At 41.0% G+C, this 13,486-nt stretch overlaps 1 protein-coding gene across 1 annotated transcript in view; it reads left to right on the plus strand.

Annotated features, from left to right (window-relative positions):
- LOC124607383 overlaps window positions 1-13,486 on the plus strand; it is a 302,495-nt gene that overhangs the window by 103,417 nt on the left and 185,592 nt on the right. The window lies entirely within an intron of this gene.

Genomic DNA, 13,486 nt, shown 5'->3' on the forward strand with positions numbered 1-13,486 from the left:
CAGTGGGAGATTCTACACGAGATAAATTTGATATTGAAATTTCGAGTATGTTCCGGGAAGAACCGGACAACATAGTACTTCCTATCACATACCTTTCGCGAAATGACGACAACGAGAAAATTCGAGAAAATGGAGCTAACACGGAGGTTAACCGACAATTAGTCGTTCCACAAGCCAGTCGCGAATGAGCGGGAAAGAGGCGATTAGAGAGTGATACATGAAGTAACCTCATCCACACACCGTCAGGTGACCTGCGGAGTGTACAAGTCAAACCAAATGAAAAAGTTAAGTCTTCTCTTCGACGTAAACTTAGAAAAGCCCTGTCCACCGGTCAGTGCGATTGTCTCGATCGCACACAACGCGTTTATTTCTCTATGCTTCAAATCGCTCTAAGCACTATGGGACTTAACATCTGAGATCATCAGTCCCCTAGACTTAGAACTACTGAAACCTAACTAACCTAAGGACATCACACACATCCATGCCCGAGGCAGGATTCGAACCTGCGACCGTAGCAGCAGCGCGATTCGGGACTGAAGCACGTAGAACAGCTCGGGCACAGTGACCGGCTTTCCCTATGTGGTTACGTGAAGTTGCTGCAGTATGAAACCATAGTGGAAACTGAACAATGTGTAGGTAGTGTTGTTGTCGCCCGTCTCATTGTACTGAAAACCACAGGGATATCTGGAAGAGACGCGGCGGAATTTGATACGTCATTGTAACAAGTGTTCTGGCACTGGAATCCTCACTTGGAACAGCTGCTAAGAACGTAAGCTGTTGCTGGAAGGCGTAGGTTGTTTATGTCAGTAAGAAACGAAGTACTCGTTTCCGACATTTAGCTCCTTCTGAATGAAACTTTCACCCTCCAGCAGAGTGTGAGCTGATGTGAAACGTCCTGGTAGATGACAACTGTTCGCCGGATCGAAACTCGAATTGGTGATCTTTGCGTTTCGTGGGAAATAGCTACCCTAGCACGACCCACTCACGGCTGTAATTCCACCATTATCTCGTCTCCTACCTTCCATAGTTCACAGAAGCTCTCCTGCGAACCTTGCAAGCCTAACACTCAGGAAGAAAGAATATTGCGGAGAAATGGCTTACCTACTGCGTGGTGGATGTTTCCAGAATCAAACTTCCACTCTGCAGTGGAGTGTGCGCTGACACGAAACTTCCTGGCAGATTAAAACTGTGTGCCGCAGGAGAGAGAGCTTCTGTGAAGTTTGGGAGGTAGGAGATGAGGTACAGGCGGAAGTACAGCTCTGAGAAGGGATTCTGAGTGGTGTTTGGGTAGCTCGGTCGGTAGAGCACTTGCCTGCGAAAGGTAAAGTTCACGAGTTCTACTCTCGGTCCGGCATACTGTTTTAATCTGCCAGGAAATTGCACTTAGGTCCTTATTTCAAAGTATTCTTTTTAGGATCGTCTAACATCTGTAAAATTTTCGATCTTAAAAATTTCATGTAGCCTTCATTACAGTGGCTCCCAACCTTTCTCATGCCATTATTGATAGAATACAATCAGAAATTAGCTATTCTCTGCCCCACCTCGACCATCAACATATCAACTTTAAAACCTCACTAAACTTCAGAACAGAAAATAATTTTCGTTTGAACGCTTTATCTTTTAAACTGATGAAAAATAATGTTTAGTTTTTGTAAGTGTTTTATTAAACTGCGAACTACATGAGTGTGTGAGACATTTGATATTTCTTATTTATAACATCTTTTTTCTGTAGAACACTGAGCAACTGTCAGCATATTGCGAGTGTTATCGGAAACTTCTCAGCAAATAAAGTTAGCTATCCACATTGAAGGTAGACACTTATTGCAAACCGTAATTCCTCTGCACCACTCCTCACCCTACCGACACTTCCTTTAGACGTATCCTACACCCCCATTTAAAAATCAACAAAGCTGAAATGTGTGCACTATACTTAGGCCTCCCGTTCGTAAATCACTTGATTACTGGACCCTTTACTTTTGAAGTGACCGAAACTGCAAGACATCAAGCAGCCAATGCTTTGGGTCTGAGCACTGAAAATAGTAATAATATTAATAATAATAATACTAGCACTATTATTACTACTACTGCTTCTAATAATAAGAAGAAGAATAAGTGTAGCAGTTTCCAATGGCTGATAGCAGTGTCCCACCCACTGGTCGTGTGCTTCGTGCCACGGCGCAGAGGTGAACCGACTTCTTTGATTGGATGGCAGTCTGGAAAAAAGTGTCATAATTCTCTCACGGCGCACGACTTAGCTTCAGCGGAGTGTTCTTGCAGACTTCCAAATGCTTACAGAAATGTGTATTTAGTCTTGTGCGATGGCTCTCTAGGGACGCGCGGTGGCTTAGCACAGACTACAAAGGCAAACGCCACGTGTGCCGTCCAAAGCACGTCGCGTAGTGGTATATCACTGAATATCTCTGTGTGTGGTGTGTGGAATATGTGACGATGATATTGTTTCATTTCACAAACGGTAACCCGCACAACAATGTAATTCGATAAAGGATGATTATTTGCAACTTATGTATTACAGAATTACGAAGTAGTGATGAAGTAGTGATAATACTAATGACCTTTTAAAACTAATTTAGTTTCGTGACCGAAATTCAATCGTAGTCTTGTTCTTACCCCTCAGAAAATTACATTTTACATCTTAGAGTGTAATTGTCTCTCTCCCCCCCCCCCCCCCTCCCGCCCCCAATGTTTGGAACCACTGCTATGGTAGTAATTCGATGTTCTTAGATAGTCTGCTGCTCTGTCATTCATGATTTAAGTAATAAAACACTGCATCAGTTACACATTTTTTTCATGGACAGCACGACGTGTTTCGAGCATTTATTCTTGTTAACAAGTGCAAATCTTTACATTGGTATTTTGTACGATGTTAGTGTGTGTGTTTTTCTGCCTCTCTTGCTCTCCAGCCGTCTTTTTGTGGTTTTAATGTAATCGGAAACAATAAATATTGCTATTTTTCTATGTATGAAGGTCATAAAATAGTATTCTTTTGTCTGCTTATTTTCAGGTACTCTGCCTCAATCATTATGCAGAAATCAATATCAATGTAAACTATCGCAGGCACTCTTTGTTTTTGTGAAATAAATCTATGGAACAAAGATATTACGGCACTATGGCTTTCCAAAGAGTTTGGATACAGCCAGACGTGTTGCATTTTTCGCGGATTACATAATCTACATCAACTTGTCAGTTATAACTTGTGCCCTACGCTTTTTAAATTAACTTTGCGCTTTATATTCTATTTTATGCCATCTTGTCGCAATTATTGAATAAAATGTATGAAAGACTTAATATATTTATGAATTTACTATAGTTATACAGAAAAACTTTTGAAAAATTTAAGTGTTTACTGTGTCATCGAGAATTTTCCTTCGTTCCTTTTTCTGGTGTATAAAATAGTCTAAAACACAACATAAATCATAACAGATAATTGGAGTAGTCAGTAGTGTTAGAAGTTATAAATCAGAATTTGATGTAAATAATGTAATCGACGAAAAACGGAACACCTCTGCATGTGTTCAAACTCTTCGGAAAAGTATACTGTCGTAATATCTCTGCGCCATATTTTGATTTCACATAACCAAACAGAGTAAGCGATGGTCCGAGTGTGTGTGTGTTTGTGTGTGTGTGTGTGTGTGTGTGGTTAGTAGAGAGAGAAAAAATTCTATTTCCTCACACTAACATGTAAAAAATCACAATTTTATTTTCCGTTTGCAGTAATAGCTCAGACAGATGACTGTAGGGCAGGGGAGGAAGAACAACACACACTTTATTCAGAATCTCGATCAGCTTGCACCATTTTATATTGTCGAACGCTTTTTCCAGGTCGAAATATCCTATGAAAGTGTCTTGATTTTTCTTTAGCCTTGCTTCCATTATTAGCCGTAACGTCAGAATTGCCTCTCTCGTCCCTTTACTTTCCCTAAAGCCAAACTGATCTTCACCTAGCGCATTCTCAATTTTCTTTTCCATTCTTCTGTATATTATTCTTGTAAGCAGCTTCGATGCATGAGCTGTTAAGCTGATTGTGCGATAATTCTCGCACTTGACAGCTCTTGCCATCTTCGGAATTGTGTGGATGATGCTTTTCCGAAAGTCAGATGTTTTGTCGCCAGACTCATATATTCTACACAAACGTGAATAGTCGTTTTGTTGCCACTTCCCCCAATGATTTTAGAAATTCTGATGGAATGTTATCTATCCCTTCTGCCTTATTTGACCGTAAGTCCTCCAAAGCTCTTTTAAATTCCGGTTCTAATACTGGATTCCTTTGAAAGGGCACGGCCGATTTCCTTCCCCATCCTTCCCTCGCCCGAGCTTGCGCTCCGTCTCTAATGACCTCGTTGTCGACGGGACGTTAAACACTAATCTCCTCCTCCTCCTCCTCTAATACTGGATCCCCTATCTCCTCTAAATCGACTCCTGTTTCTTCTTCTATCACATCAGACAAATCTTCACGCTCATAGAGGCTTTCAATGCATTCTTTCCACCTATCTGCTCTCTCCTCTGCATTTAACAGTGGAATTCCCGTTGCACTCTTAATGTTACCACCGTTGCTTTTAATGTCACCAAAGGTTGTTTTGACTTTCCTGTATGCTGAGTCTGTCCTTCCGACAATCATATCTTTTTCGATGTCTTCACATTTTTCCTGCAGCCATTTCGTCTTAGCTTCCCTGCAGTTCCTATTTGTTTCATTCCTCAGCGACTTGTATTTCTGTATTCCTGATTTTCCCGAAACATGTTTGTACTTCCTCCTTTCATCAATCAACTGAAGTATTTCTTCTGTTACCCATGGTTTCTTCGCAGCTACCTTCTTTGTACCTATGTTTTCCTTCCCAACTTCTGTGATGGCCCTTTTTAGAGATGTCCGTTCCTCTTCAACTGTACTGCCTACTGAGCTGTTCCTTATTGCTGTATCTATAGCGTTAGAGAACTTCAAACGTATCTCGTCATTCCTTAGTACTTCCGTATCCCACTTCTTTGCGTATTGATTCTTCCTGACTAATGTCTTGAACTTCAGTCTACTCTTCATCACTACTATATTGTGATCTGAGTCTATATCTGCTCCTGGGTACGCCTCACATTCCAGTATCTGATTTCGGAATCTCTGTCTGACCATGATGTAATCTAGTTGAAATCTTCCCGTATCTCCCGGCCTTTTCCAAGTATACCTCCTCCTTTTGTGATTCTTGAACAGGGTATTCGCTATTACTAGCTGAAACTTGTTACAGAACTCAATTAGTCTTTCTCCTCTTTCATTCCTTGTCCCAAGCCCATATTAACCTGTAACCTTTTCTTCTACTCCTTCCCCTACAACTGCATTCCAGTCGCCCATGACTATTAGATTTTCGTCTCCCTTTATATACTGCATTACCCTTTCAAAATCCTCATACACTTCCTCTATCTGTTCATCTTCAGCTTGCGACGTCGGCATGTATACCTGAACTATCGTTGTCGGTGTTGGTCTGCTGTCGATTCTGATTAGAACAACCCGGTCACTGAACTGTTCACAGTAACACACCCTCTGCCCTACGTTCCTATTCATAACGAATCCTACACCTGTTATACCATTTTCTGCTGCTGTTGATATTATCCGATACTCATCTGACCAGAAATCCTTGTCTTCCACTTCATTTCACTGACCCCTACTATATCGAGCCATTGCATTTCCCTTATCAAATTTTCTATTTTCCCTACCACGTTCAAGCTTCTGACATTCCACGCCCCGACTCGTAGAACGTTATCCTTTCGTTGATTATTCAATCTTTTTCTCATGGTAACCTCCCCCTTGGCAGTCCCCTCCCAAAGATCCGAATGGGGGACTATTCCGGAATCTTTTGCCAATGGAGAGATCATCATGACACTGCTTCAATTACAGGCCACATGTCCTGTGGATACTCGTTATGTGTCTTTAATGCAGTGGTTTCCATTGCCTTCTGCACCCTCATGTCGTTGATCATTGCTGATTCTTCCGCCTTTAGGGGCAATTTCCCACCCCTAGGGTAAGAGAGTGCCCTGAACATCTATCCGCTCCTCCGCCCTCTTTGACAAGGCCGTTGGCAGAATGAGGCTGACTTCTTATGCCGGAAGTCTTCAGCCGGCAATGCTGACTATTTATCAAAATTTAAGCAGTGGCGGGGATCGAACCCGGGACCGAAGACATTTTGATTATGAATCAAAGACGCTACCCTTTTTTTTTTTTTTTTATAAAACCTTTATTAAAAAAACAATGTTACACATTGCAAATACATACTAAGTTATACATACATGAAGTTATTTAAACAAAGCGGTTTGATCATTTCAATTGCGCTGACATTAAGGAAAGACAACAGAAGATTATGTTACTGACTAAATCACCAGAAAGAATTAAATTAAACATAAATACTTGAGAATGGCGGAAAGGAGATATATAATAAAGTTGACTAGCCTTCCAACTACACTTTCTGGACATTAATTGAATCTAAGTATTTGAAGTGATCAGATCTATATAATTAGTCATTCACTGCAAAAATGAACAGGGCAATGTGCCAGCCATTGAATATTACATTTATCGGATAGTATCTTATGGTTTTAACCAATCGATAAGGAGATTTCTATAAAACTGTCTATTTCCAAATTTCTAGTATAAGCCAATAATGCACCTTTCATGATTTGTGTTTGGCACTATTAGACACACAATCTCAATGTCACATAAGTTCTGTACATTAGATTATAAATTTCAAAAAACTACTCTCTGAAGTAGAGAAAGCACACATCATAAATATACTGTAAAATCTTAAATAGTATCCTTAAGGTAACTACAATACATCACTGTCAACACAGTCTTCTTTTTTATATTAACCAATGCCCATTCTTTCAAATACAATTTTTAGCATATTACCGAACTTTTTCTTGTGATTCGAATAGCTTCTAATTTTGTGGAACTCACACAGCATGTGTACCTTGAACTCTATGATGCTATCGGATCCTAATTTGTTAAGGACGTAGTTAACAAAATTTCCCAGCAACCAGTGCACAGCGTTAGTTTTTGCTTCTGGGAAATAGCGTGCTTCAGGCCTGTGTATCAATGACAGCGATATATACTCAGGGGATGTTCTTGTAATCAGAGCTATTTGCTCCCGGATCCACTTCCAACTATTCATGTGACCACTGCAAGTATATCGATGAATTACTGTGTCAACTAGATGACATTGTTGACATAAATTTGTTTCACAGAGTCCGATTGCGTGCAGTCTTTCATTGGTGCTAACTATGTTGTTAACTGTCTTGTACCATGACGTTTTTATATTAGACGTGAGCACATTAGAACTAATGTTTTTCCAAATCTCAGTCCACTCAATGTTTGGAAACTGTCGTTCTAATTTGTTTCTTCCTTCGCTTTTCTTTCGTTCCCGCATTATGGCTCTCGATGTTAAGTGTCGGGACTGCCTGAGTTCGACACTGACATAACTAAACTCAACATAGAAAATCCACACGTGCTGTAAGCGACTGTTGATATTCTGCACGTCAATCGGGGGAAGCAGGCTTGGAGGTTTAATGATGTCGAAAAGTTGGCTGGTTATGCTTTCTCGCGAGTCTCTTATTAAATTAACTTGCCTTTTGATAAAAAGAGCAGAGGCTTTATCCGTTATATCAGTTAATCCTAGTCCACCATTTTCAGGATCTAAAGTGGCCACTTTAGCAGGTACTCTGAACACTTCACCTCTCCACAAAAATTTTGTGATTTTGGACATTATTCTCCTCGCTATCATTCTCGGTATTGGAAACAGCTGGGCAGTATAATAAGCCTTAGCAAGGATGCATGAGTTGATATACTGTGTTCTTTGAACTTGGTTCATATATCGAGTTAAATTCTCTACAATGGCTTCTTGCACTTTATCTGCTGCAACTTTCCAATTTAAAGCCGTCATTTTCATAGGGCATGCTGTCAGGGTGATCCCAAGTGTTTTATGTTGTCGGACTAAGTTTGCCCACTCGACGTTGATATTATCAAAACCTCTGAGATTTAACATCTTACTTTTTTTCCGTTTGCATTGGCTCCAGATGCTCTACAGTACGAATCAATCACTGTTGCTAGCGTGGTTACCTCGTCATTATTCCTTATAATGACCCCTATATCGTCAGCATAGGCTCTTATAACTGGTTTGTTTCCTGATAATGTTAAGCCTTTTAATGTAGCATGGACATGTCGGAGGAAAGGTTCCAGCGAAATTGCGAAGAGCGACATGGACAGAGGACTTCCTTGAGGAACACCTCGTTGTATTTGCATCGGCCTGGATTGTTGACAATTCACCGCTATTTTAGCATGTATTCCAGTTGCTATGTTCTTAATCAACCGTATAACCCTATCGTTGAAACCTATTTTCTTCAGTGTCTGTAGAAGATATTCATGGTTTACTACATCGAACGCCTTATAAAAATCTAAAACCAATAAAGCACACTTTATGTTTGTTACAGAAGTTATTGCAATGATATCCCTGAATTCCGCTAGATTTTGAAAAATGGTTCTGCCTTGCGCACAGTTTTGATGTTGACTAATAATTTTATCTGTAAGGCATGAAATTCTCTTGTTTATTATTCTAGCTATTAATTTATAATCAGAATTCAGCAGTGAAATTGGACGAAAATTATTTAAATCTTTGTTTCCATTATTTTTTGGCACCAGAACAATTTTACTCTCCTTAAACTCAGCCGGAATCATTTTACCCTGAATAACCTCATTTACAATGTCCGTGATTTTCGCACCCACCATTGGCCAGTAACGGATGTAAAATTCTGCTGGCAGACCATCCGGTCCTGGGGATTTTTTTGGTGGCGAGGCGCACAGAGTCTCATACACGTCTTCTTCACTGACAACCTCGAGAAAATTTTCGTTGTCATCTTCTGTCAGCTGTGGGGCTAGGATGTCAAGGAATTCTTCCAAGGAAGCATCACTACTTTGATGTACAGAATATAGCTCGCAATAATAGCGATAAATCTCGTCCATGATATCCTGCTGGGTTCTGAGAATCGTGCCGTGTTTTATTCGAATTTCTTCAATAAAAGTCCTTCTCCCGTTTTTCGTATGCTTCACTAAATGATATAGGGAAGTAGTTTCATCTGCTGACACCGAATTTGCCTTCGATTTTATTTTCAACCCTTCCATTTGACTTCTCTTGATATTAAGTAACTTGGCTTTGACTTTTTTGATGTCTGCTATCCGAAGTGAGGAACCTGCTGAGACTTGATCATATAGATCTCTCAAAACGGAACAGTAATACTCTATAGTGCATTTCATTTCCCTTGCGCTCTGGGCACTGTATTGAATAAGAACTTTCCTCAACTTTGGCTTTGCCATTTTAACCCACCAGTCAATAGCAGTGGCATATCTACTACGGGCTCGCAGGCATATTGCCCATGTTTCTTTAATCAGATCTTCTAAATCATGATTAACTAACATGGAAGTGTTCAAATTCCAATGATTCTTGAATCGGCGAACCGGCTGTCTTGTTAGATTTATGCAAGCTAAGACACTTGAATGGTCTGAAAAGTACGTAGGAATGGTTTCTACTTTTGTCACGGAAGTTACAAGATTTTTAGAAATATATAGTCTATCAATCCTGCTACGTGATGTTGCCGTGACATAAGTGAACTCAACAATGGAGGGGTATTTGATTTCCCATATATCCTTTAATTCTAAACCAGTAACTAATTGTTTTAGTTCACTTGAGAAATTAAAATTAGGTAACTGATCTTTTCGATTTAAAACACAATTAAAATCACCTCCAAGTAATAACTGTCTTGGTGATTTCCTTAACAAGTATATCAAGTCGTCTTTGAAGAAACGTGCCCTGTCAGCTCGATGAGAACTTCCTGAAGGGGCGTACAAGTTGATGATAGTCACATCATAGATATTTAGTCCTATTCCCCTTCCGGATTCCAGTCGTTCCACCTCGCTTACTGTAATCCCTTCCCTTACCAAAACAGCTGATCCAACACTTGTTTCGGGAGACACATTTATGTAACTGACAAAACCGGGAATTACCAAATCCGAAATTAGAACTTCTTGTAACAGGGCAATATCAGTCGCAGATTCGTACAAAAATTCCTTAAGGGCCGATAATTTCAAACCGGTCGTGATTTTATTTATGTTTATAGTGGTGACAGAATAAGATTGCGTCATTCTGCTGTCACTATGTAGTTGTTTTGTTGAACTAATTTAGTTTACTGTGGTTCAGGGTTCAGTTAAGCTGTAACAGTTTTCTCGGAAGGCTGAACATGGAATAACACTTCAATCAGTTTATTAGTTACTGTCCCGTTTTTTTTTTTTTTACTTCTGATGTTTTCTCTTGTACCGCAAGCAGACTGATTTCCTGGTAAACTTTCTGATTTTTCCTCCAGTGATTCGTGTACGACCGTTTCGGACTGAACATTCTTTGGGCTTGGGTCGCCCCTACTGGATTTTCCCTTCCCTTGGTTACGAGCTACATTCTCATTTGGTTGCGTCGGTATTTTACTTCGCGGCTTATCTGGAGCAGCAGCAGGCGCTTTAGCAATTTCGGTTGCCGGCGCCTGCCCTGAGGTGTTGACCGTGATTTCAGTTTGGCCACCACTTCCTCGTTCTTTATTAATTTCACTCACTTTCTGATCGAGGGAAACAAATGGAGACTGCAGTTTTGCATCCTCTCCCTGAATTTGTTTATTAACAGATAGATTCTGATCTTTGCAATCGGCTACTGCACCTGTTGTTTCTTGCAAATTAATGCTGCTTACGCCCCTTTCATTTTCTGGTACCGTATGTGTATTATCTTTCTGTTCATTAGTTTCCATTCGCATTTTGCCTTCAGGTACCTCTGCCTTCTCATCGCACTGTTTTTGCTTGCGAAGTGAGGGAGTGGGACAAGACAGCTCGTCCTCTGAACAACTATCAGTTATCTCCAGAGGTCGTTTTTTCGGTTGCATTTCAGTTTCACGAGTAGTGGCAACGGGGTTTCCTTTTGTTGTTAACGGGGGAAATTGACTGTTATCGTGAAGGGAGACATCAGCTTGTTCCGCTGCGTTAACATCCTCAACCAGTTGTTCCGGGCTATTCTTTGGTAACAGATCATTTAAGGTAAGCTTCTGACGCTGTATCAAATTACTTTTAAGCACAACAGTTCGCCGCGGACATTCCTGTCTGAAGTGAACGGTTTCGTTACATATATGACATGTAGCTTCCTGACCTGTATAAACAATTTGTGCCTTATACCCACAAATAGTTATGTGAGACGGAATATTCGTCTTAACGTCCATCTCTACACAGCGGACCCCGTTAAAACACTGCAGTTTAAAGCGAGGCGACCATCTTTCATTTGCAATTGATTTAACGTCTCCGTAGTTTAAAAGAGCTTCCTTAATCTTATCATTTTCAATTTCAATGGGGAGATTCAAGACACGAACGGTTTTGTAATGAATGTCCGCTCTATAGATGGAAACCTTACTTTTATAACCATTTCTATGCACAAAATCTACTTCATAGCCCCACTTTCGTAACACTTTATCAACAGTCGAAGCACTGATTAACTTGACAAAAACACAGTATTTTTCCTGATCCAGTTGCCAGGTATGAACGGTTTCAGAATTTAGACCAATTACCTGTGTAATCCAGTCATCTATTTCCAGGGATGTCGGCTGAACAGGACGGGATTCCTTGTCAAAAGCAAATACCAGAGTATTCTTCCTGCGGTTTGTAGCCATGGTTAATCCAGAGAAGCAATTTCGGTTAAACAACCGAAATTCCAAGTAGCAGCAGCAAGACCAGAAAGAGCGATCAGATCACAAGGAACAGGAACGACCACGGAGATTAACGGACGGACGGCACTCGGCGAAGCGCAAGTACAGCGATGTAAACACTGAAGTGCAGAGCAACAGTTAACAGCAGCCACTCGCGAGCGCGGCTGAAACGGAACTACATAGCGAAACATTAAGTACCCTCCGCCACACATCGTCAGGTGTACCTGCGGAGTGTACAAGTCAAACCAAATGAAAAAGTTAAGTCTTCTCTTGGACGTAAACTTAGAAAAGCCCTGTCCTACGGCCAGTGCGATTGTTTCCATCGCACACAACGCATTTTTTCCCCTATGGTTCAAATGGCTCTGAGCACTATGGGACTTAACATCTGAATTCATGAGGCCCCTAGACTTAGAACTACTGAAACCTAACTAACCTAAGGACATCACACACATCCATGACCGACGCAGAATTCGAACCTGCGACTGTAGCAGCAGCGCGGTTCGGAACTGAAACGCCTAGAATCGCTCGGCCACAGCGACCGGCATTCCCTGTGTGGTTACGTGAAGTTGCTGCAGTATGAAACCAAAGTGGAAACTGAACAATGTGTAGGTAGTGTTGTTGTCGCCCGTCTCATTGTACTGAAAACCACAGGGATATCTGGAAGAGACGCGGCGGAATTTGATACGTCATTGAAACAAGTGTTCTGGCACTGGAATCCTCACTTGGAACAGCTGCTAAGAACGTAAGCTGTTGCTGGAAGGCGTAGGTTGTTTATGTCAGTAAGAAACGAAGTACTCGTTTCCGACACTTAGCTCCTTCTGAATGAAACTTTCACCCTCCAGCAGAGTGTGAGCTGATGTGAAACTTCCTGGTAGATGTCAACTGTTCGCCGGATCGAAACTCGAATTGGTGATCTTTGCGTTTCGTGGGAAATACCTACCCTAGCACGACCCACTCACGGCTGTAATTCCACCATTATCTCGTCTCCTACCTTCCATAGTTCACAGAAGCTCTCCTGCGAACCTTGCAAGCCTAACACTCTGGAAGAAAGAATATTGCGGAGAAATGGCTTACCCACTGCGTGGTGGATGTTTCCAGAATCAAACTTCCACTCTGCAGTGGAGTGTGCGCTGACACGAAACTTCCTGGCAGATTAAAACTGTGTGCCGCAGGAGAGAGAGCTTCTGTGAATTTTGGGAGGTAGGAGATGAGGTACAGGCGGAAGTACAGCTCTGAGGAGGGATTCTGAGTGGTGTTTGGGTAGCTCGGTCGGTAGAGCACTTGCCTGCGAAAGGCAAAGGTCACGAGTTCCACTCTCGGTCCGGCATACTGTTTTAATCTGCCAGGAAATTGCACTTAGGTCCTTATTTCAAAGTATTCTTTTTAGGATCGTCTAACATCTGTAAAATTTTCGATCTTACAAATTTCATGTAGCCTTCATTACAGTGGCTCCCAACCTTTCTCATGCCATTATTGATAGAATACAATCAGAAATTAGCTATTCTCTGCCCCACCTCGACCATCAACATATCAACTTTAAAACCTCACTAAACTTCAGAACAGAAAATAATTTTCGTTTGAACGCTTTATCTTTTAAACTGATGAAAAATAATGTTTAGTTTTTGTAAGTGTTTTATTAAACTGCGAACTACATGAGTGTGTGAGACATTTGATATTTCTTATTTATAACATCTTTTTTCTGTAGAACACTGAGCAACTG

The sequence above is a fragment of the Schistocerca americana genome, chromosome 3 (assembly GCF_021461395.2).
Source record: "Schistocerca americana isolate TAMUIC-IGC-003095 chromosome 3, iqSchAmer2.1, whole genome shotgun sequence".
Lineage (NCBI taxonomy): Eukaryota > Metazoa > Arthropoda > Insecta > Orthoptera > Acrididae > Schistocerca > Schistocerca americana.